Source organism: Apium graveolens, chromosome 4, assembly GCF_009905375.1.
Source record: "Apium graveolens cultivar Ventura chromosome 4, ASM990537v1, whole genome shotgun sequence".
Taxonomy (NCBI): Eukaryota; Viridiplantae; Streptophyta; class Magnoliopsida; order Apiales; family Apiaceae; genus Apium; species Apium graveolens.
The window spans coordinates 29,395,967-29,419,741 of NC_133650.1; the positions used below are offsets into that span (position 1 = coordinate 29,395,967).

At 33.4% G+C, this 23,775-nt stretch overlaps 1 pseudogene; it reads left to right on the plus strand.

Moving 5' to 3' along the window:
- Positions 1-19,242: 19,242 nt before the first annotated feature.
- On the plus strand, positions 19,243-21,293 carry LOC141718463 (protein DETOXIFICATION 42-like; annotated as a pseudogene).
- Positions 21,294-23,775: the final 2,482 nt, after the last annotated feature.

Below are 23,775 nucleotides of genomic sequence, written 5' to 3' on the forward strand. Positions count from 1 at the left end.
GAAAAGAACTTGCTAAAACTAAATTGACTGATCATTGATTTAAGTATAGTTCTATCAAATGACTAAGTCACACCATCATACTTATCAAAACTGTTTTTAAACTACAATCTTTGGTAATCAATAATAGTGAAAAAGGACTAATCATAAATAGACATAATCAAACACTGGATTTTGTACAAATAATATGCTATCTTTTCAGCCAAAAAATGCATGTATAAGAATCTCTTCCTAATGCTAAACTACATATATTATATCTCAAAATTATTATTTTAACTGCTTTCTTTCCATACATACAAAAAACAGACCAAACTTACCATGCATATCATTTTATTAATTTCTACATGCTCAAATACATGTATTTGACTATAAATATTAATCAAAATGCCTTGCTTTCTAAACGTTAATGCTTTTTAGATAAAGTTCTACATATTCTTTTTGGCATGTACCAAACAAAAGGGGAAGATAAATTGGACCCCTTAATGCCATAATGTTCAAATTTTTTATTGATATCTTTTTGATATACAAGGATCTATATCTGTGCTTCTATTATTGTATGATACATCTAACAAAGTATTTTGCTGGATCTCAAGAATGAGATTTAATCTCTAAGTACATAAATGCTTTATGTGCAAAATATTTTTCAAAAATTCATGCATACACCAAGGGGAAGCACACACTATTAATTTTATGTTTGTTTGGAAAATACCAAAAAGGGAAAGATTGAAAGGATATCTTCGATATATTATTTATTTTGGTATTTGTACGATTAAACATAAAATTAAGAACACGTAGATCCTCTCCACTAGGACATGAATTTAATTGATCCAAATCAGAGTCAAAAAGTCAAACTAGCAAAATCATGTCTTTTAAACAGATAAAAGAGATATTCCATTTTTGCAAAACATCAAAACTATATCTTTATGGAATATATCTTTAAGGCAATGATCAAAGAAGAAACATCAAGATATGATGTTTCTTAGATCTGTGTTGCAACATGAATATAGCAACAAGCTAGAATAAGGAATATTGTAGAAATATTCTTTAGAGGTCTCGTACTATATCAAAAATATTTAACTCTTCACTCCAAAATATATCTCTACATATATTAAAAGAGTTTTTATTCAAATATTATTAATATTCAAGGTTGGAATATTAATATCCAGTTCTGCAACTCATTTATGAATACTTACAGTAATTTTCTCCCTGTTCGTAAAATCAACATTTCTCGGAGAAAATATTTCAAAAATACTCAAACACATTTCCTATCATCCAAATATATTTTATATATTAGGAAATATATTTTAGGTATTTATACAGTCAAAACTTTGGTCAAAAGATCCATCTCCTTTATTTCAAGACCAACGATATTTTTATTCGGAAGAAAGATTGACAAAACAGTTTCATTTTTATATAAAATACTTCCACATGCTAGAATGACTTGAAATTTTGTATGGATCATTCAAATGGTATTTTATAAGTATGGTAAAAAGTTTATACCATTCAGAGAATTTTTGTCCGGACACAAAAATCGAGACAGTCGGTCCCACAGTTGACCACGTTTGACCTAGTTATCATTGACTAAAATTGACCAAAACGTGCAGGACATCATTTAATAATATTTAGGTAATTATCATATTTTTTATGATATTTTTTTAAGAGTTTTTGGGGTGGTCATAATTAATGGTGCTTAATCTTTAATTAAAGTAATTAAAGAATGATTAAAAGAAAAGAAAAATATATATTTAATATATATATATATATATATATCAGCTGAGATTTGAATGAATACTAGCTTGTGCTTCCTTCCCACTTGTAAAGAAACACAACCTACTTGCCATGTCATCAATCCATGTGATACACTCCATCCACCATTCATTCAATCTCAAATCTCCACCATTCAATCCACCCAACTTCTCCTATAAATAAACCCCCACCCCAACCCATTTTCTTCAAGATAAAGAGCCATAAAGTTTCTGGGATATTTTTTCAAGAAGTGCTTCTCTTCATCTCTTTCAAATTCTATACACACACTTCTTCTCAAAAACCTTCTCTCTCTTCTATATACTTACATATATACAAGGTTTTTGAAACCCAAGCTTAGCTTCACCCAACCAAGCTTTATCCCAACAAGTGATCTCATCCACTACCACTTCCCGGCCTCCCGAAGGGCTGCCCAAGTTCGACCAAAGTGCCAAAATCTGGCCGAACCTCCGGCAAATTTTTCCAGTGAACTTTTCCGTCCGTTTCTCAAAAGTGGTTAGTTTTAGCTTCTTATTTGAGTTCTTTGTATTTAAGCTTGGTACTAACTTCTCTACTTCATCTTAAGCTCTAATACAAGTTCTCTTATAAAGGAATTTCTCAGGGAGAACTTAGATTCGAACTCGGAATTCGAATAAGTACTTGATCTTCATAAAAATCATTCCAACGAGAAGATCTAAAAAGAAAAGTACTTTATCTCCAAGGGGAGATTATATTTGACACAAGTACGAGTTATCCAATTATTTCTTGCACTTTAATTGGATCTTTGCTAACACTCATTCTTACTCATAAAATAATTACGAAGTTTAAGTGTAATCCCTTCTATCATCTTTAGTGCTCTCCGGGGGATTATTACTTGTCTCATATAAACACTTCGTAATTTATCAAATCTTAAAACGGATCGTATGAGTTAGACAATTACTTAACGCTCTTTAATTGGATCTTGTCTAACTAATAACGTACATATAAAATATTATGAAGTAAAAGTGTAATCCATTCTAACATTTTTAGTGTGCCGAGGGATTATAGCTTGTCTCATATAAACTACTTCGTAATCATCCGTTATTTAAAGACGAATTAAATCAACGAGTTAGCCAATTATTTTCAAGCTCTTTAATTGGATCTTGTCTAACAAATATCGTGTATATAAACAATTACGAGACATATCGTATAAGCCCCTTCTAACATCTTTCAGTGTTCCGTGGGGTTATTATTCGATATATATAAACTACTCGTAATTATTCGTCTAAACTTCAAAAGCACGATCTTATGCCAATTACTTGCACTTCTATTATTTGGATCTTGGCTAAGAATCATAAAACTTATACAAGTGCTAGAAGTTAAAAGTATACTTTGACTACATAAGTGTCAAAATAGAAGTACACTAAAATCCTTAAGCCTACGAGCGTAAAGGATAAGTTACAATTCCGAGATTGTAACTAAAGTATTCTTCGATTTATAAATGCGTAATCGAAAGAAGAAGAATACTAAAGAAGTCATAAGCTATAAGTGCTTTATATAAAAGACTTCTCATAGTACTCCACAACTTTATTAAATCTATAAAGGAGTAACTATAAAAATACTTGGACTACCATTTATTATCTTAAGTCAAGTATTCTTATTTTAATATTCTTATTTAAATATTATACTATTTGTGGGCTAGTACAGTAACATACTAGTTCAAACCATCTTTTCTATACTTGGTTTATTTCGTGGATTGTCTTGTTAGCTTTGTAGTGAGGTGAAGTGACTTGAGGTGATTCTCGTTCTAAGACCCAAGTCCTAGACGTACTAACGGGGAGTTAGTAGTCTCCGCACCATGAAAAAGAGGAAAGACCCAAGACCGGATCAGTAAGATCCAAGACCGACAAAAGCTAAGGAAGCCAAGTCCACACAAAGGCTCTATAACAATCTTGAAGAAATAACGGGGAGTTATTGTCTAAGATAAGTTGTGTAGGTATTACATTTATTTTGAGGTGATGACCCTTGTGTTACGCACCAAGACAAATACTTGTAAAGGGTGTAAAGGCTTCTCCGCCTACTAAAAGAGCGAGTTTATTATTAGAGAAAATCCCGAGTCCGGGAGAGGAGCTCGGGGACTGGAGTAGGGGTGAGCGAATCTATTAGAGGTGCGCCATCACGAACTAGAATAAAATCACCGTGTGGTATTTTCTTTCCTTGTACTTTATTTTCCACACATATAAACTGCATAACCATTCGGTAAAGTTTTAAAAAGGGATAAATATTTTTAAAACGCCATAACAATTTTTAAATTGGTAATTAAGCTATTCAACCCTCCTTCTAGCTTAAAATAGTCCTCTTACGGGACCTTACAAAATAAAAACTTGGATGCATGTCAAGATAAAGTTTTGTATGTAAGCGTTTAGGTTAGAAGATGATTTAAAGGAATGAGTTGTGACTTGATCCCAAGTTTTTATGCAATTTTGGTGCTTGAATGTTAATGTTTGATTCTTGGGTTGTGTTTTGTGGTTATAGCCGAATGAAATATATATATAAAGTAATTGATTTGATGCTAAGTGAATGCATGTGTAATTTCTAAGTGATATGTGATTTGTTTGATTGTTTTGGTTTCGAATTAAGTATTGAAAAAGGAAGGATTAAGTCGTCTAGTTACAAGGGTATACAATTGATATAATAACTCAAGTATAGAGTTAAAAATGCAAGGATTAAATGCTATATGTCGTATTTGCATCGTAATGCGTGAATTGAAGTCTATATGGTTAAAGTATACGAGTTATGGTATAGATATGTTGTGTGATTATAATTGAGTATATAAATACTCTTAGGGTATTGCGATTAAGAGAAATGCTAAAGCATTCTGGGAACGTCAAGTGGGAATCTAATTAAGGTTTTGGTTTTTGGATTGTAGATTTGGAGTGTGAGGGCATTCAGGCTAGGAAAGGGAAAAGTATAATAGGTGGCAGTAATTCAACCTTTGTGAAACAAGAAAGTGAATTCAGGCAAGTAACTCTACATACTTGTGTAAATGGTTATAAAGAGGATATTGTTCATGCCATGTAGAGTATTGAACTTTTATAGTAATGTGCCCCTGTTATTGAATCTTGAGATACCCTGTCATTGTTCTTGTGACTTGTTATTGATAAGATTACTGTTCAAACCCTTTGGTAACCTTTTCTTATCCTGATTACTTGTTAATACCATGAAATATTTTTAAACCCTATAAGAACCTTTACGAACCCCCTTGTGTAATGATCCTTCATACCTTTGTTTACCTTATACCCTATTGATCCTTGAAACGGTTTTGATTCCCTAACTTGAGTACCTTGTTATCATTTGATCAAGATCCCTAGAATTGAACTTTGCTTATCCTTGATTCATTTCCTTATCTTTGAATTCTTGAAATTTGAACTTAAGAATGAGTTTTGACTTAAAAGAGTCTGAATGATTTCATATTCTTGGTAATGATAAAATGAATTTAGTAAAATCTTTCTTTTCCAACACATGGTTTTCCAAATGAATTCCTGATGGATTGGATTGCGACGTAAGAGACTAGTGGGACTAGTCCAGTCATGTTAAGAGGCTAGCGGGGCTAGTCCAGTTTAAGGCTAAAGTTATGCCACAGGTACCATAAAGACCGGATGGAGTTCGGTACGGGCTGATCACCCGTATTATTATGAATTGAAAGTTAAATAAGTCCAATCAAGGGTTCCATAACTATTTAAAAAGGAATTGAATTTCCTATTCAGTAATTGATTTTTGAAAATGAAAAAGGCTTATATTGTTTTGAAAAGAGTTGATTGTGATATTGTGAAGCTTACAGCTTGTTAACCCTGATTTTGATTCTGTTGATCATATAATTGATTCCCAATGATGAAAAGATTATTGCTTTCCATTTAAAAGATCATTTATGATCCTGTTAATGATTTGTGATGAATGTCGGCTTTCACCCTGTCTTGAGCCTTGTTCCTTGAAAGCCCAAAGCTTTTCTTCGTAACTTTTTCATAGCCCAAAAGATAGAAATTTGCCATATAGAAATGTTAAAGTAGAATGCCCTGAAAACATAAATGGTATATTGTGGATTTTGTATCGTAGAACTATTTTATAGTTACTTGCTGAGTTTTATACTCATATGTTTTGTTTAATCTAACCATGGAAGTTAAGCAAGAAGATGGCCAGACTTAGGCACACTGCTCGTAAGAGCGTACCTGGTGGTCCCTACCGTGTTGAGGGCTTCCGGTTGCCAGAGCAGGTAGTACAGGTTTTGAGTGAGCAAGCGCTTAGCCGAAAGGTTGTTAAGATACAATGGGTTATCTGTCGATTCCAAGTCGGGATCGACTATGTAAATTTGGTTTTATTTTGGGTTGTAAATTATATTTTATGGTTGGTAGTTGTAATCTTGTCTCAAACTTTATCCTGTTTGATCCTGTTAGTAGTTAATCGGGGTTTATGCTTATTTAATTTATAGATTAAAGGTGTGTGGGTCCTCATTTCCTAACCCTGATTTTGATTCTGTTGATCATATAATTGATTCCCAATGATGAAAAGATTATCCCTTTCCATTTGAAAGATCATTTGTGATCATGTTAATGATTTGTGATGAATGTCGGCTTTCACCCTATCTTGAGCCTTGTTCCTTGAAAGCCCAAAGCTTTTCTTCGTAAGCCTTTCATAGCCCAAAAGATAGAAATCTGCCATCTAGAAATGTTAAAGTAGAATGCCCTAAAAACAGAAATGGTATATTGTGGATTTTATATCGTAGAACTGTTTTATAGTTACTTGCTGAGTTTTATACTCATATGTTTTGTTTAATCTAACCATGGCAGTTAAGCAAGAAGATGGTCAGGCTTAGGCGCACTGCTTGTAAGAGCGTTCCTGGTGGTCCCTACCGTGTTAAGGGCTTCCGGTTTCCAGAGCAGGTAGTACAAGTTTTGAGTGAGCAAGCGCTTAGCCGAAAGGTTGTTAAGATACAATGGATTATCTGTCGATTCCAAGTCGGGATCGACTACGTAAATTTGGTTTTATTTTGGGTTGTAAATTATATTTTATGGTTGGTAGTTGTAATCTTGTCTCAAACTTTATCTTGTTTGATCCTGTTGGTAGTTAATCGTGGTTTATGCTTATTTAATTCATAGATTAAAGGTGTGTGGGTCCTCATTTCCTAACCCCGAGATTGAGGGTGTCACAATCTTCCACAGAGTTGACTTTTCTAAAGCTGCAACCTTTAATATCGAATCATGAATCCTCTCTACTATTTTTATTTCTCAAGTAGCAACCCGATGTAAAACTTCTATTCCTTCGGACAGTCAACTCTTGTTTACTTTTACTAACCAGAACTGTCTAATTACCAAAGCTACTGACAATTCATTGCCTCGGGACTTCAAAGGAAATTTCAAAGTCAAGGAATTAATGATACAGGAGGACAAGAGAAGAAGACATAGGTATGACTGAGAGCAACCATACAAGTACATAAGATGGCCAGCCTTAGTACCGCATAGCTTACAACACATAATTCAGAGGCGTCCCACCAGACCCTTTGTCACACAGACAAATAGTCAAATTATATGCATTATTTACCCCAATCAATCGAAAGAGTCACCGAGGAAAGAAATAATGTTTAGATAGAAAATTCACAAATAGGAAAGGAAAATCTGATTTATAATGAAATTACTAAGACCTTAAGTTGCTTAATTCGAGCTTTGACTTTCTAACGAGAAAACAAGCAACTTATAAAAAGGTAAACAATTACTTTGGAAACACAATGCGTTTCAAGAAAGGCGTGAAAGGTTCAGGACTATACAACCGTACTGATCCCCATACTTCACGAAACTTGGCTGTCATAGCAGCCACCGACTATTATCATACTATCTGAACTCACCGAGGTCACACACTCGGTCCAGTAACATTCATTGACATAGAAAATGCGATATATTTAGAAATAACGTTGGCGTCTCTTCAGCTGACACATCAAAGGTCCCTCAGAAGCTGATTCTCTCAATCAGACTCATTTTCTCGGGAGGAAAACTAGAACTATCTATCGGACATTACCAATAATATGTATACGAAGTAGATATACTCTACGCTAGGGCAGTTCCAGCCAATCCTCAATAGACGTCAGGGTTTCACCTTAGAAACCCTCGACTAAACTCTTAGACTCGCTCCTCTGATTGAGTTGCTGACTCTCAACTTTATATATATACCTTTCTACACTCTTTTGACTCTACTCCTAACCTAAATGAAGGACTCAAACCTGTAGCTCTGATACCAACTGTGACTGCCTCAACCCCGGGGTCAGGAGTTGATGTCACCAACAACAATAATAACAAACATAATATAATCCAAATCACTAATTATATATAACCATGACCCCTTTACCAAGACCTTTTCCAGGTTTAAGTATGATTTAAGTTACAACTATTTCAAAACCGACTTACAACAAACCGTCCTGACACAACTAACTTAATACATCAACTCAATAGACCATTCTTGGTCCAACACAACTACCTCAGAGGAGCCTGACACGGAAAGATCTGGAACTCTGCCCTGACTGCCACGGAAGAAACTCCTAGGCATCTGCAATACATATATAAAACATTCTGCAAGGGTGAGCAATCAATTGCTCAGCAGTACCACTATATGAATAATAAGTAAAACAATTTATGGTAAAACAGTTATAGGAACAAAATTCATAACTTGTTTAGAAACCACTAAAACTGGATATTCAAAACTAGCATGCTCTATAAAACAATATCATCAGTCGTGTGATGTGTATAAGTATTAGAGTTCAGTTTTAGCATGCTATTTTCATTTCCAAAACCACTGTTCCATTACAGGAACCATTAAACCATCTGTCCCGTTACGGGGACCATCAGTCGTGTGCTATGTTATCTAGGGACGGATGGTCAGGTCTCCACACAATTATCTAGGATAGTTGGTCGGGCTATCACACAAAATGTCTAGGAAAGCTGATCAGGCTTTCACACAAAATAACCGGATCCGCAGAGACTAGCTAGGTCTCTGATTAACTATACTGGACTAATCGGTTATGAATTGCGCGCAACCGAATTAGCCACTTACGCAACGTTATCCAATATCTGATTCGTTTTATCCAGCTTTCAAATTCACTTTTACCTATCTCTTGTTAAAAACCATTATGTCACCACACACTATTTAAAACTTCCCTTCATTTCAATCACATTTTAGAGATAGGTACTTTCGGAAGTTACTTTTTCCCAAAAACATATTTAAACAACATTTTTAGATATAGGGAATACGTCACTTAAAATATTTCTATTCCATTACGAGAATAAAACCACATCTATCCATTTATACTAAACCGTAAAAGGATGGCCGGGGTACTTGCCTTGCAGAGCTTATAACTATCACTGACTGATTTTGGATTGACTCGGACGCTCGACCTTATACTATCAGACTATCCTGGATCCGACTTTAACACTCAGGTCCTTTGCTTAGAACCATGCTGAGCTTGTCGACTGATCACTAGGTTATCTTTATTCCAACGCCAACTTTTGGGCCTTCCGACTAGAACCTACAGAGTCAAAATACTCTATATTAGACGTCTAGGTATGCTTGACAGATCCTCAATAACAAACCTGTTAGTGTTAGTGCCCTAGAGACAACACTATGATGTTTTAGTTTAAGACATTATGATTATTTGTTTATGTTCTATCGATTATTCCCTTTATAATTTATTAATTCTTAATTTGCTGCGATATAAATGTTAGATTAATAAATGTCATTGGAATATGATATGCAATTCTATATCTCTAAGTACGTGACTTAGAAATGAGATTATGAGAATAGTACCAATATTCCTAAAGGTCCCTAGTCGAGTATTATTATTAACGGACAATAATAATGCATTAAGACTGGTGTGTTTGTTGACTGATGATCACATCTCATTGATCATATATATGATGATACTAAATTAAAAAACATAGGCAGATGTATATGTACATGATGCTGAACAGACTCAATGTGAGATTCTACATGTCTGTTGTGTCATAAGTAATTCTCACAGTGATAATGATGTAATGGTCCTTAGACCTGAAGTCATTATATTTCTATACGAGAATTAATATACATTGATTCCATTAAAATTTATCCTTGACCGGGTAATGATAAAAGTGGACATTAGGTATATTATAAATTGTATGAGAAATATGAGTGATCTAGATGGGATTTAACCCTCTTATTTTAGGAGTGATATTATTGGCCTCTTGTGTGAGCTAGACTATAAAATGCGTGGCCACGCTCAAATGTTTATTTGATATGATAGTCTACTCATTGATCAAGAAAACTTGGATTAAACTATGATGATGATGACACATTACATGCCTCTAGTTTAATCTATAATATATGGTTAAAGGAATTATATTACATTGTACATTATTCATAAAAGGTTTAATCGATCACTGATTCAATTATTATTACTTGGGTAGCAATGATGTATTACTAGATGCCGCTCATTGTTTACGATTTTAAATTAGATTTAAAATTCGGTGCCAATGTAATAATAACCTATAGCGTCACACACTAAGAATGCTTGAAGGATTATTTAATTTAAATTGAAATTTAAATTATATTAAAGTAATTCGAATTATTTATAATATTAATTAAGTATGACTTAATAAATTAGATAAATATTGATATTCGAATTTACAAATATTATTTATGAAATTTATTTGTTAAATAATTAAGTGAGACTTAATTATAATACAAATAGGAATTTCGAATTAATAATAACTCTTCATTAGTTAAGAGTTATAATTCATTTTTCTACTCTCTTTATAATATCTCTTGTGTGGCTGATTTTTTGGTGTGCAAAAAAAAGGCTTTTACTAAAACCTTAGCCACCAAGGGAGAAGATGGAGAGAGCAAGAAGAAACGAGTTTGTGCTAGTACACATCCAATCCTTGAGTTCAAGCATTCGTGTAGATACTAATAGAGCGTAGATCGCGAGAGCGGGATGCGTGGTGATTGAACAAACTTTGGATCTCCATTAGTCAACCAATTGGTAAAGCTTCTTAAGGTAAACAATCTGATCTATGAATTAAATATATGTTTTTCGCATGGATCTTGCGGTGAGTTTCGAAAATTCTGATTTTTTACGTTTTTAATTATTGTTTCCGTTGCGTTTATGTGCTCAAAACCCAACAAAACCTACCCATTCGATATCAAATCCGACTCGTACTTATGCGTACTATTATAATACATACAGCAATCAGGGTTCACGTACTCAAAACTTAACTCGATATCCATTTTTGGAAAAACACATATATTGTCGCTTTAAAAAATAGGGTTATTGGTTTAGGAAAAATATTTCATCACATCGTACAATCAAGTTTTGTATAAAATATTTATGTATTTATATATTCGCTCGACGTCCCGACAATTACCGGGTACGCTCCCGTATTTCCGTAGTTCGATTTTCCGGAAATCAGGCAGCGTCTCCTTTGTTTATCGGACTACCCGTCGAAACATAAATTGACGTCTCAACAACCAACAATCACAATTCACAAACCCACAATCACAATTAATCAATTACAACCCGACTACGTAAAATCGCAATTCCCATTCAGACCTTAACAATTATATCTGAATATTTACATTTCGAAAATAATTGTACATATTAAATATTAAATATTATTTTATAATTATATGACTCAGAATAATCATCACGGTCCACCATCGACTCGCCGAGGCTCATCGTCGACGGCGGCAAAACTCGTTGGTGCCCGATAAATTCAGGTTTCCAAACGAGTTCTACCGATTAACTTAATTTTCCCGCATAATATATTTTTATATCACTAAGTTTACTCAATGAATTCCTGTAGAAAAATATATAAGAAATTCCCAAATTAATATATACATATTAATTTGGAAATAAAAAAATTTGGAACTAAGTACAATTGGCAGGGTCACCGGAATAAAAGCAAACACCTGGAAAAAAAATCAAAAGAAACATCACAACAGCAGTAACCACAAGCGTATACATACACATATAACAACATAATCGAACCTCACCGGAAAAGTACACCGGCGGCGAGGGAAAATAAGAACACAAGCAGCAGTTACCAGAAAAAAAATAAACGGTGACGAACCACGCGGGGGAGGGGAACTCACGGAAATCGCAGGAATAGAAAAGGGAATGGGGCGGGTGAGAGAGAGTCTAGGCAGAGATTGAAAACGGAAGAGAGAGACGAGGGAGGTTGAGTATATTACAGGGTATTAACAATTCTATACATCTGCTTCTCCCTTTAATTGTTTAAACAAACAACACGTATTAAGGCAATTAACACGTAGCAAAATGATGACCTGAGGGGCTTCCCCGATTGTACCCTTTTAATATAAATGTGGCACGTACCCCCTGCAGGTACTACATGCGTCTGGATTCATTTCTTTTCAGATTCTGGTTCGCTTTCTTATAAAAAAATGAACCAGCTGTGCATTTTCCAAAATGCAATGAAAAATTAAAATTTTAATACCAAAAATCTCAAAATATTCCAGAGTTAATAAAATAAAATTTTCAAAATTTTCAACCCATTTTGAAGCGCAACTTATACCCGCGTTTAACGATTAATGAATCGAGCTGCACTTAAAACAATTTCAAAAAATCAAGAAAGTAGTCTTAAAATGTTATAAATATCCAGAAGTTAATAATAACGTAAATTTTGTAATTTTAAAATAATTTCTGAAACATAATTTATACCCACTTTTATCAATTAAACAGATCGAAGCGCGGGTGAAGTTAATCCCAAAAATTCCCAAAATAATTTTAAAATTCTCAGAAGATTCTAAACTTCAATAAATACGAGTTTTGTAATTTTTGAAGAATTCTGGAATTAAATACGGATTTTACAAATAAATACAATCAGAAAATCATATAGGGCTAAATAATTGATGAAATATTAATTTCTAAATTTTATAAAATCCTAAAAATAATTATTGAAATTATAAAATCATAAAAACAATTTTAGAGACAATCCAAATATTTATGCAAATAAATCTGCCATAAAACCACTTTTAAAAGTAATAACGAGACAATACAGCTCAACAAACAATTATGCAAATAATCCTCGTAGACCACTAACCACACGAAACTAATAATAAAACAACACACGGCTGACAGAATCCGTACACATATTTTATTTATTTAATAGTTCCATAATTACACATTTAAATAATACAAAAATACGCGAGTCATTATACAAGCAGTAGATCAGATTCAGCAATCAAGATTTGTTCTATTCATCTTCTCTCCCAAAGAGTTGGTGAAAATAGAAGCAATGATTTTCAGAGAAGCTCAAAAACTTTGATTATCCTTTTAATTTCTCACCGGAGTAACGTTATGATGCCCGATTTAACTCTTGTATATTCCTAGGGGCATTATAATCGTTACCCGGTAATTAAATCCTAGTACAAATCAAATCCTAGTAAATCTTTGTAGAAGCTAGGAACTTTGTTGTTCTTAGATTGTAGCCGGTTAATTGATTTACCGGAGTGTAGCAACACCCCTCACGGATTTATATACGAATATATATTTCCCAGATGATCCTGTGTTCCTCGGTTTATATTCCCAAACACTATTCCTTTCAAGAACACGGAACCACTAATGGAGCACTAAATTTTATATCCGCAAAAGATTTGAAAGAATTTTTTAATTTAGTGATTATCGTATTCAACCCCCCACCTTCTACAATAATTCAGGACCTAATAATTGGTATCAGAGCAGACTGATTGATACACAAATTAGGATCTTTAAAATAATGTATTTTAATAATTTTTCATTTACATAAATTTATTTTCTAAATTTGATTTAAAAAGTTTATTTTATAAATTTATTTTAAATAATTTTATTGTATGAACTTAATTTAAATAAATTTATTTTATAAATTTAACTAAATTAATCTACTACTTAAATTTTAGTAAATAATTTTTTTTAATCTAAATCTATTTCAAGTCCAAATTTTCAGAATTTTTTAATTACCAATTTTTTTCTTCCCTCGACCGTATGTAAAAGGGATGCCATTTTTTTTTGTTAATCAATTGGCTACCAGAATTTATTTGCAAGTTTAGTGCCACTTCTTCTGTTAAACAAATGTTGGGAGCAAATGAAAACAAACACAGCTGATTCAGTTGGAAGCCACACGCGAAGATTAAAAAGAAAAGAAACGTACATGTAGCCTTTTGTGCACGCGCGGTATTAAATCAAGGCAACAATTGATTCAGAGTTGGAAACTCGAGCTTCTGTAACCTGCGATAAGCCTTTTTAAACGTCGCAGGTTACTTCCAAGTCGCCAGTTGTTATATGGAGGTCGCGGGTTGGAAGCCAGCTGTTGAGTCGCAGGTTGGCATTTGTACAATTTTTGTAACCCCATTATTTTTATTTCTGATTTATTTTATTTTTTTCAGAAACTTTAAAATTCTACGATCAACTGCTTTAGATAAGCCAGGGACCTTAGCGTACGATCTGGGCTGTTTCCCTCTCTACTACCGGCAAGACTTCGCCGATTGAGAATAAAGAAGAGTGAGGCTCGAGCATAATTTATGGCCTCTCGCCTCATTTTCAAGAAAAGATATTATATCTGCATACTCCAAGTTCTATAACAAGCTGACGGATATTTAAATTTTTCTTAAATATTAATTTACATTTTATTTAATTTTTAAGAAAATTTGAAATTCTTGAAAATTAAATTCTTCGTAAATATTTATTTTTGATTAATTTATTTTCTAAGAAATTTAAAAATTATTTAATTTTTAAGAAAATTCGAAATTCTTGAAAATTAAATTCTTCGTAAATATTTATTTTTGATTAATTTATTTTCTAAGAAATTTAAAAATTTTGGAAATTTAAATTTTCTTAAATATTAAAATGAAGGGTACTGAAAGTATTGGTAGACTCGAGATTCCTATGGGCTTTCAAATATGATTTTAATCTTTCGAAGAAAACGAAGACCATGTGCTATTCAGACAGAAAATTTCCGAACACAGATTTTGAAGATAATGGTTTTCTTATTCCAATGAAAATAATTTGAAGAGCTACAGACGAAAATTGTAGAACTTCCTCAAAGGCTTACTCCATAAGATACCACTGGATTTTCAGATACAGGAAAAGAATGAAATTTCTACGGGTACATATTTTCTCGAAGATTTTAAGACAACTCTATGATTCCAGATTATACAGTCACACAGTGGTTTGTACCAATGCTACATTTATTCGGGAATCAATGAGATCATATAGCCAGAAATTATGGAGGTCAGATTCACAAAGAGTACATAAGCTATATCCAAGGATCAAGCCTATTTATTCTGAAGCAGAGATTCTTACAGATTCAGTTCAAGGGGTGGTTATAAGACTAGGATTGGGACAAAAATAAGATTTGATAGCTACAGTTATGACAAGATATATGTGTCAAGTAACTATCAGGGGTTTTGCTACAACAGAGCAAGAAGCTTGACAAACAAGGATGAGTAGGGATTCAGTTGAAGAGTTGAGACAAAGGTGGAATGTTTTCTTAGGGAAGCAGCCAGTCAAAACTTATGGTGCACGGGAAAGAGTTGAGATGGATCAAATGACGAGAATCATGAATATCTTGCTTTCATAGCAATCTTTGAAGATGGTCCAACTCACATATCTCAGGTTTCAATTTCTTGAACCACTGGAATATTATGTTTTCAATATTCAGTGCATGATAAGATCTTAGTGTTTAATGTTTAACACTCGCACAAGCATAATAGCATCACACATAGATAATGTTGAACTAGTTCACTAGATTATTTTTCTGGTAACTAGGATTGATGTTTAATTTGTGTATGTTACTTTAGATGATCTTAAATATGTGTTTGAATATTTGTTGAAAATGATTAATTACTTTAGTGAGATATATGTTTTCCAGCATATAAGACCTTTGTTTATGCTTATCTTCTGCATCCTATTATAATATAATTTATTCTTTTAATCTGATTTTTTTGTTAAGATGTATTAGTTTACAATTAGATTGAGATAGTTAGATGAGATTCATCAACAAGATTGGAATAGATAGAATTAGTGATTTACTTGTTAATTATTCTTGTTCCAGATCATGCCTATATTGCTTAATTCTTATGCGTAATGTTTCTGAATGAATGCCATGTATTCTCAATGCAATGCTTGCTTATTTCAATACCATAAATGCATCTTTTAGTACTTGCATTAATTGTAGAAAAAGCATGTTTAGAATTACAATAGGGCAAAGACTGCTAGTCCTCCTTATGTAAGGTTGGAATCATTTTTCTCCTAACTTAGAGACAATTTTGTCAAGGGTATCAAAATGGAGAAAATGATCAGTCAAAGATAAGAATTAACATGATAAGGTTGCAGCTATCACTACCCCATAAGTGCACATAAGCAATGGTTTTTAGCTAGCGTTGCACGAAAAGTGTTGCACTATCAACAAAATTTTTAGTTTATTGCAATATAGTGGAGAAAGCATTGCATTACTATAAGGTACCATTGCTAATAAATGTTAGTGTTGTGCAACATGCAACAGTAGAAGTCATAGCGTTGCATTAGACAATTTTTTATTTAATAAATGCTGACATGGCAGGCTGAGGTCAGCATGTTGATGTGGCATGCTGACATGGCATCACCGGGTCCCACATATAGGGCCCATATGCTGATGTGGCACGAGTGGGCCCACATGCTGATGTGGCACAAGTGCGACCCACATGCTGACGTGGCAGATGACATGGCACTTTAAAGCGTTGCATTTTCTTTCTTGTGTTGCAGTAGGTTATTTAGTGTTGCCTTAGCTATTGTACTATTTATAAAATTTATTATTTATATTCAGGTTCTAATTTTTTAAATTTTTTTTAAATGATCCAACCATACGGATGATATTACCTAGTAATTTTAGATGTGTATTAATTTTTTTTTAAAAAATTAGATTTTATATCGTGTGTTTTTATAATAGTCAAATTACGATCAACATAGGTTCCTTTTACAAAGTCTTGTACCGAGTGGTAATTCTATATTTTTAAAATTCTTTTTTGACTATCCAACCATACGGATGATGTTACCTAATAATTTTAGAGATGTATACATTTTAAAAAAAATTAGATTTTATATCGTGTATTTTTATAATAGTCAAATTACGGTCAACATGAGTTCAAATTACCAAGTCTTGTACCGGGAGGTGATTCTATTTTTTTTTAAATTCTTGTACAACGATCCAACCGTATGGATGATGTTACATTATAAATTTAGAGATGTATAAATTTTTTTAAAAAAATTAAATTTTATATCTTATGTTTTTATAATAGTCAAATTACGGTCAACACAAGTTCCTGTTACCTAGTCTTGTCCTGAGTGGTGATTTTATTTTTTTAAAATTCTTGTTCACTGTTCCAACCGCAGGGATGATGTTACCTACTAATTTTAGAGATGTATAATTTTTTTTAAAAAAATTAGATTTTATATCATGTGTTTTTATAATAGGCAAATTACGGTCAACACGAATTCCTATTACCTAGTCTTGTCCTCAGTGGTGATCCTATTTTTTTAAAATTCTTGTGCACTGATCTGACCGTAAGGATGATGTTACCTACTAATTTTAGAGATGTGTAATTTTTTTTAAAAAAAAATAGATTTTATATCATGTGTTTTTATAATAGTCAAATTACGGTCAACACGAGTTCTTATTACTTAGTCTTGTCCCGAGTGGTGATTCTTTTTTTTTTAAATTCTTGTTCAACGATCCAACCATACAGATGATGTTACCTAATAATTTTAGAGATTTATAATTTTTTTTTAAAAAATTAGATTTTACATCGTGTGTTTTTATATTAGTCAAATTACTATCAACACGGGTTCTTGTTACCTAGTCTTGTCCCGAGTGGTGATTCTATATTTTTAAAATTCTTATTTGACGATCCAACCATACGAATGATGTTACCTACTAATTTTAGAGATGTATAATTTTTTTTTAAAATTAGATTTTATATCAAATCAGGCAAACTAGAATAACCCCTAAACTATACTATTGTCACGAATAAAGGTTCGATTTTTTAAAAGAAATAAATTTTGACAATCCGACCATAGAGAGGTTAAAAGCAACTGATTTTACTGATATGTAATTATTTTTTAAATTTTACAGATGTATTTTGTGAAATTGTATAACAATCAAACTAATTATATATTATACCTCTTTTATAATATATTGGAAATGAACAATTACTTTTTAAAATAATAAAGTATTATAAAAAAATTATGAAATATAATATGTTAAACTAAATATCTTTACAGAAAAACAAACAAGCTGTTATAAAATTAATTACTGCATTTTTACAAAATTAATAAATACATTATGAATTTTTATCATGGTAACAGAAATCGGAAATTGGACTAAATCGGTTGACCAACCGATTTACGATTTATCGGAGTGGGGATTTTTCGGAAGGTTAAATCAGAATTAAATCGGTAATATTTTAATGTTATTTTTAAAATATATGTATTAAATATATATTGTAATTGTAGTTGGGCCTTAGACATGGTTCAAGGTGGACTTTATATTGATATAGGCTTCTAGCCCATACCTTACTTAAACACATGATGTACTGCATTATTGGGTTGGGCCTTGAGGACCTGTACTGCATTTTAAACAATTAGGTTTAGGTTGTATCGTTAACCCCTCCTCCCATCTACCCCATCTGCCGCTGCTTCTTATCTTTTCTCATCTCTCTCCCTTTCTCTACTTCACGTCATTTTTCTCCTACTTTTATCTCTCTCTTCTCTTATATTCTTATTTCTTTCTTCTTCTTTCATAGAAAATGAAGCTCTGGTTAATTCTTTACTATGGGTAACAAATCTCTAATTACACGTGGTTTTGATTTAACTTTGTACTTTTGATTTATGTAAATTAGAGTTTACTAATTCAGGTTTATTTGATTTTAGGTTTTATTTTAGATTTTTGGTTTAGTATGTTTCATCTCTTTGGTTATGTGGGTTTTGGATTATCTTTGCGAGTTTTACTTTTTGTATGAATACAACTGGAACCTCATCAGGAAGAGTTATGTTTCTCGTGACCTCTATCTTATGAATAGTAAATGAAAATGTTAGCCCTGCTCATGGAATTTATATATGTTCAACTAGATGATATGTGGTTTTTATCTTGGTAAAGATTGATGGAATTATTATATGCTTCAAGTTGTTTACCCTTACTGATATATTCAAGCAGTATTGTTGAATACTTTTTATATGATGAAACTAAGAATCACAGTTTAGGTGTAATGTTTCTTACTTTGTATCTATGTGGTATTTGTTGATCATCATCATTGTTTTCAGCTTTTTAAAATTACTTGGTAAATTTTGGCGAACCACTCATCTTCGTTAAGTTCACTGACTATCATAGCTTATTGATAGCTCGAAGCTTGCTCAATTGGGTTGGACGTCCAAGCTTTCACTTCATGATAGCCTAGTTAATACTTACAAATGGTACTTGGAAAATGTCAAGCAATGATGCCACAAAAAGGTAACTGTTATAATATGCCCTTTCGATGTGTACTCTAATGCTACTTGGTAGTAATATGTTTAACATGCTCTTAAAAATATAAAATTAACCATTCAAACTAGGCAAAAACGCAGAAACTCATAACTTGGGTTAAAGATAATATGTTTAATCAGTAGTTTTGCTTACTGTCTCTTTCCTGGATATCTTTTTAGCTTGTTAACAACAGTTTCTTGGGTATGTTGGTTGGCCCCAAATTCGGTCCTTGTACACCAGTTGGGTTCAGGTGGTCGTAGTTTGGGCATTGGCTCGCTGGGATTTGACTGGGCAACCATCTCCGCCTTCCTTGGTAGCCCTTTAGCTAGCCCATGGTGTGCCACTGCGAATATTATTGTTGGATTTTTCTTTGCATTTTATGTGATGACACTAATAAGTTACTGGTGGGCTAATGCTTATCATGCCAAGAACTTCCCAATTTATTCTCAAGATCTTTTTGAATTAGTTTGCATCTAAGCCTCAAAATTTGGCCTGTTCTGATTCGGATAAAACTCAGACTCAAGCTAAGAAGCATCAGAGTACCAATTCACAAACTAATGTAGCAAGAGTAAAAAGACATATTCCCTCGACATCCACAACGTTGGTTATGGGAGCTGAACTAGGCATCCTTCAAAATATCTTTCTCATTTCTTTAGCTAGACCATTACTTGGAATTATGGGATTAAGATCTGTAAGTACATCTCCTCTTTTCATGCACTTGAGTTAATTATTTTTAATCACTCCAAAAATCAAACTTGATTATACTTCTGATATTTCTTTTATACAGGATTCTCCTTGCTAGAGCCTGCAAAAAGGTATTTGAAACTAAGATCACTGAGTGCTCCAGCAGTTCTTCTCTCTTTAGCCATGCAAGGAGTTTTTCGAGGATTTAAGGATACTACAACTCCCCTATATGCCACATGTATTATTACACTACTTATACTTGAGCACGGATAACATATATGCACAGAACCTACTAAGCCCACACTTAATGTTGAAACAGTTGCTGGAGATCTAGCAAATGTTGTTTTGGACCCCATTCTTATATTTGTTTGCCATATGGGAGTTAGTGGTGAAGCAATTACTCATGTGCTTTCTCAGTAAGTTCAGTAAAAGGGAACTGAATTGAAAATATTGCTATGCTATTAGCTTCTATAAATTAGTTATCTTTTACCGAACTCCTGATGCTGTAAAACAGCTGCCTTACATGTAACAATTCATTTTAGGTATCAAATCTTGGTGATCCTTTCTGAAAATTGATGAAACAAGTTTACCTCATACCTCCAAGCCTCAAAAGTTTGCAATTCAGTCGATTTCTGAAAAATGGTAGTTTATTGCCTACCTGTCTGTCAATGTGTTTCACTGATATAACAGAACATTAAATTGAAGTTTCCAGTTTTCCATGTAAGTTGATGTTCTTACTTATAAATCATAGGATTTTATTTGTTGGGAAGGGTGATTGCAGCAACATCATGTGTCACTTTGGCCGCGTCGTTGGCTGCAAGGTTGGGTACAACTCCTATGACAGCTTTTCAGATTTGCTTACAAGTTTGGATGGCATCCTCCCTTCTTGCTAATAGTTTGGCTGTTGCAGGACAGGTAATTACCATCTTTCCAAAGTTTTTATAAATTCATAATCTTTGGTAAAAGCTCAAAACTATATACTAAAAAGTAATAGAAACTCACATTAAGTAATTTATTGCTACAGGCTATCATTGCTCGTGCTTTTACTGAGAAGGATTATCAAAAGAAAACTGCTGCTGCATCTCGAGTACTACAGGTTTGCTACTATGAGAAAAAGAGGATTATTATTCTGGCTAATTGATGAAAAGATTAATTGTCTTAAAACTTTTATATGGCAGATGACATTTGTACTTGGCTTGGGACTGTCTCTTGTCGTAGGACTTGGATTGCAGTTTGGATCTATGGTTTTTTATTTTTAATAAGCTTTTAGTACTGTGGGAATTCCTCAACTCATGTTTCTTTTCTCCCTAATAAAGATTTGTTACGTGATACTTTTTTAATGGTTTAGGCTTCAGCATTTTCAGTTTAGTTATTTTATATTTTTTTGTGCTAACTACCTAAATTTCAAGTTCCATCTCTTTTCAAATACCAGGGTTACCGGGTTCTTGTTGTGGAGAAGACAGAAACACCTTCACAGCTTGACCTTCGACGCAAAGAGCAATATTCCAAAGATAATGACAAAAAGTGATTCATTAAACATAACTTTTATCTTCACTAGTAAATTTTTTTCTTTTTAAGTTAGGTTTTATGTACTTTGGAAGTTAGAATTGGGTGTATGTACCCGATTTAGTTTGATTTAGTAAATTTTAAAACTTTTTGTTGGATTGACTGTTGGAAGCCTTGTTTGGCAGAAATCATGTAAAAATTGAAGAATTATGTTCGATATTTTATTTATGAAGTGTTGCATTTGACTACATATGGTGTTACATATTATGAAAAATGATTTTGCAAATTACAATAATGGTGTTACAATTGACTACAATTGGTGTTGCATATTAAAAAAATAAGTGTTGCATTACATATTGTGGGGCCCACTACTGACGTGGAAAATGTGGGGCTCACAGTCGATGTGGCAAAAATGAGACCCACTGCTGACGTGGCAAGTGGGCCCCCTGCTGATGTGGCAAGGTAGGGACCATTGCTGATCTGGAAAAGTGACGTGTCACTTTCCACGTAGGACTCTGGGGTGATGTGGCTTCTTTTTTATGCAACACCCAATGTTGTTGCCATATATGCCTTTGGTGTTGCAAAAGCGGCATAATGCAACACTTTCTAGTGTTGCAGAAAGTGTTGCATTAGGCGTCTACGACCACGCCCACATTGGCAACTCTCACCTGGTGTTTCCTATTACCTTATGCAACACCATTTAGGCCTTATACAACTGTATCATAGGGGTTGCCTATGTGCATTTATGGCGTAGTGTGTCGTTATCTCTGATTATAGTAAAATCTTTAATCCAACTGGACCCAAACTGATAAGTTGGGTACCAAGAACTGTTAATACATTTGTGAGTGCAGGACATCACAGGTTAATTGAATCATATGTATTCTTGGTATTTGATACTCAAGGCATATGATCAAAGAAAGAGCCTCAAAATCAAATGTGATTGACAAAAGCTATTCCATCAATAATCTTTGGAGATGACGGAAAAGGTTTTCACTACGGGACAAGCTATACAGAAAAAGGGATGTCATCATGGATTCAGCAATTGCTATCACCGATAACAATTAATCATTGGAGTCACTGATAACAGTTGAAGCATCTTTCTTGCTGAAGAATAAAGGCACAAATCCTCTTATTAGACAGTTCTGCATCAAAGGATAAAATATCAATTCAACGAATGATTAGTGTCTCATCTGAAGCAGGAAGGTTGAGAAGCTTGATCTACTTAGAGTAAGGAAAGAATATGCTCGTAGCTGCACTGGAAACTCAGCAAAGGTGAAGTCAATGGTATCTACTGTAAAGCTTCATCTGACAAAGTTTTAGCTATGGCATTAGAAGCTCTCACCCTTGAACATCAACACAAGGAACTCTTTTATAAAAAGGGATTAGTGAGAGGACTGCCTCATCTGGAATTCAGAAGATGATAAATGTGAGGCATGTCAGAAAGAGGAGTCAAAGACAACATCACATCAAAGTAAAAATATAGCTTAGTGATTATGGTTGACTACTCTGTTGTTTGTGCATTCTCAAGATAAGACATCACAGATGGTGATTGATCATATCAGAATATCAAGCTGGAAGCAACTGTGAAAGAAATAATCTTGTGGTCAGATAATGGGACTAAATTCAAGAAGCAGTTCAGATTAATATCTGTAATATCAAGAATATTCTGAGACATATTCAGCACTGGAAGCTTCATGTCATGATGGAGTGGTACAAGGGAAGAACCGGAACTTGATTAAAGCAACAAGGACAATGTCAAGCTAATCAAGACTTTCTAAATACCAAAGGGCTAAAGTAGTCAACACAGTTTATAACAAGTAAGATCAGACCTCGATCAGGATGTATACATGAAGACCACTAATGAGTTAATGGCCAATAGAAGCAAACACTGGAAAACCTGAAAGTGTTTGGAGAGAATATTCTACAGAAGCAAACAATGAAATGCTTTCAGTTGTTTGAAGATCTTGGCATTTGCAGCTAAGACAAGTTAGGATATTTTCCATGGCTACTCAATGGAGTATACAACCTACATGGCATTTGTGGTTGATCAACAGAAGATGATTGAAAGTCTAAGTGCACAATTCAACAACTCCATGCTCCAAGTTGTTAAAGGAGAAATTAATGGTATTGATAATTCATATCCAAGCAATGGAATGGCAGTGTAATACACAACCCATTATTTCAATGAAGCCAGCCAACAAGGGTAAGGATTTTCAGGAAATCCCAGCAACAGCTTAGGGGGAGCAAAATAAGGATCAACTAGTCAGACACAACACCACATTGAAAATCAGAGGACAATACAAGA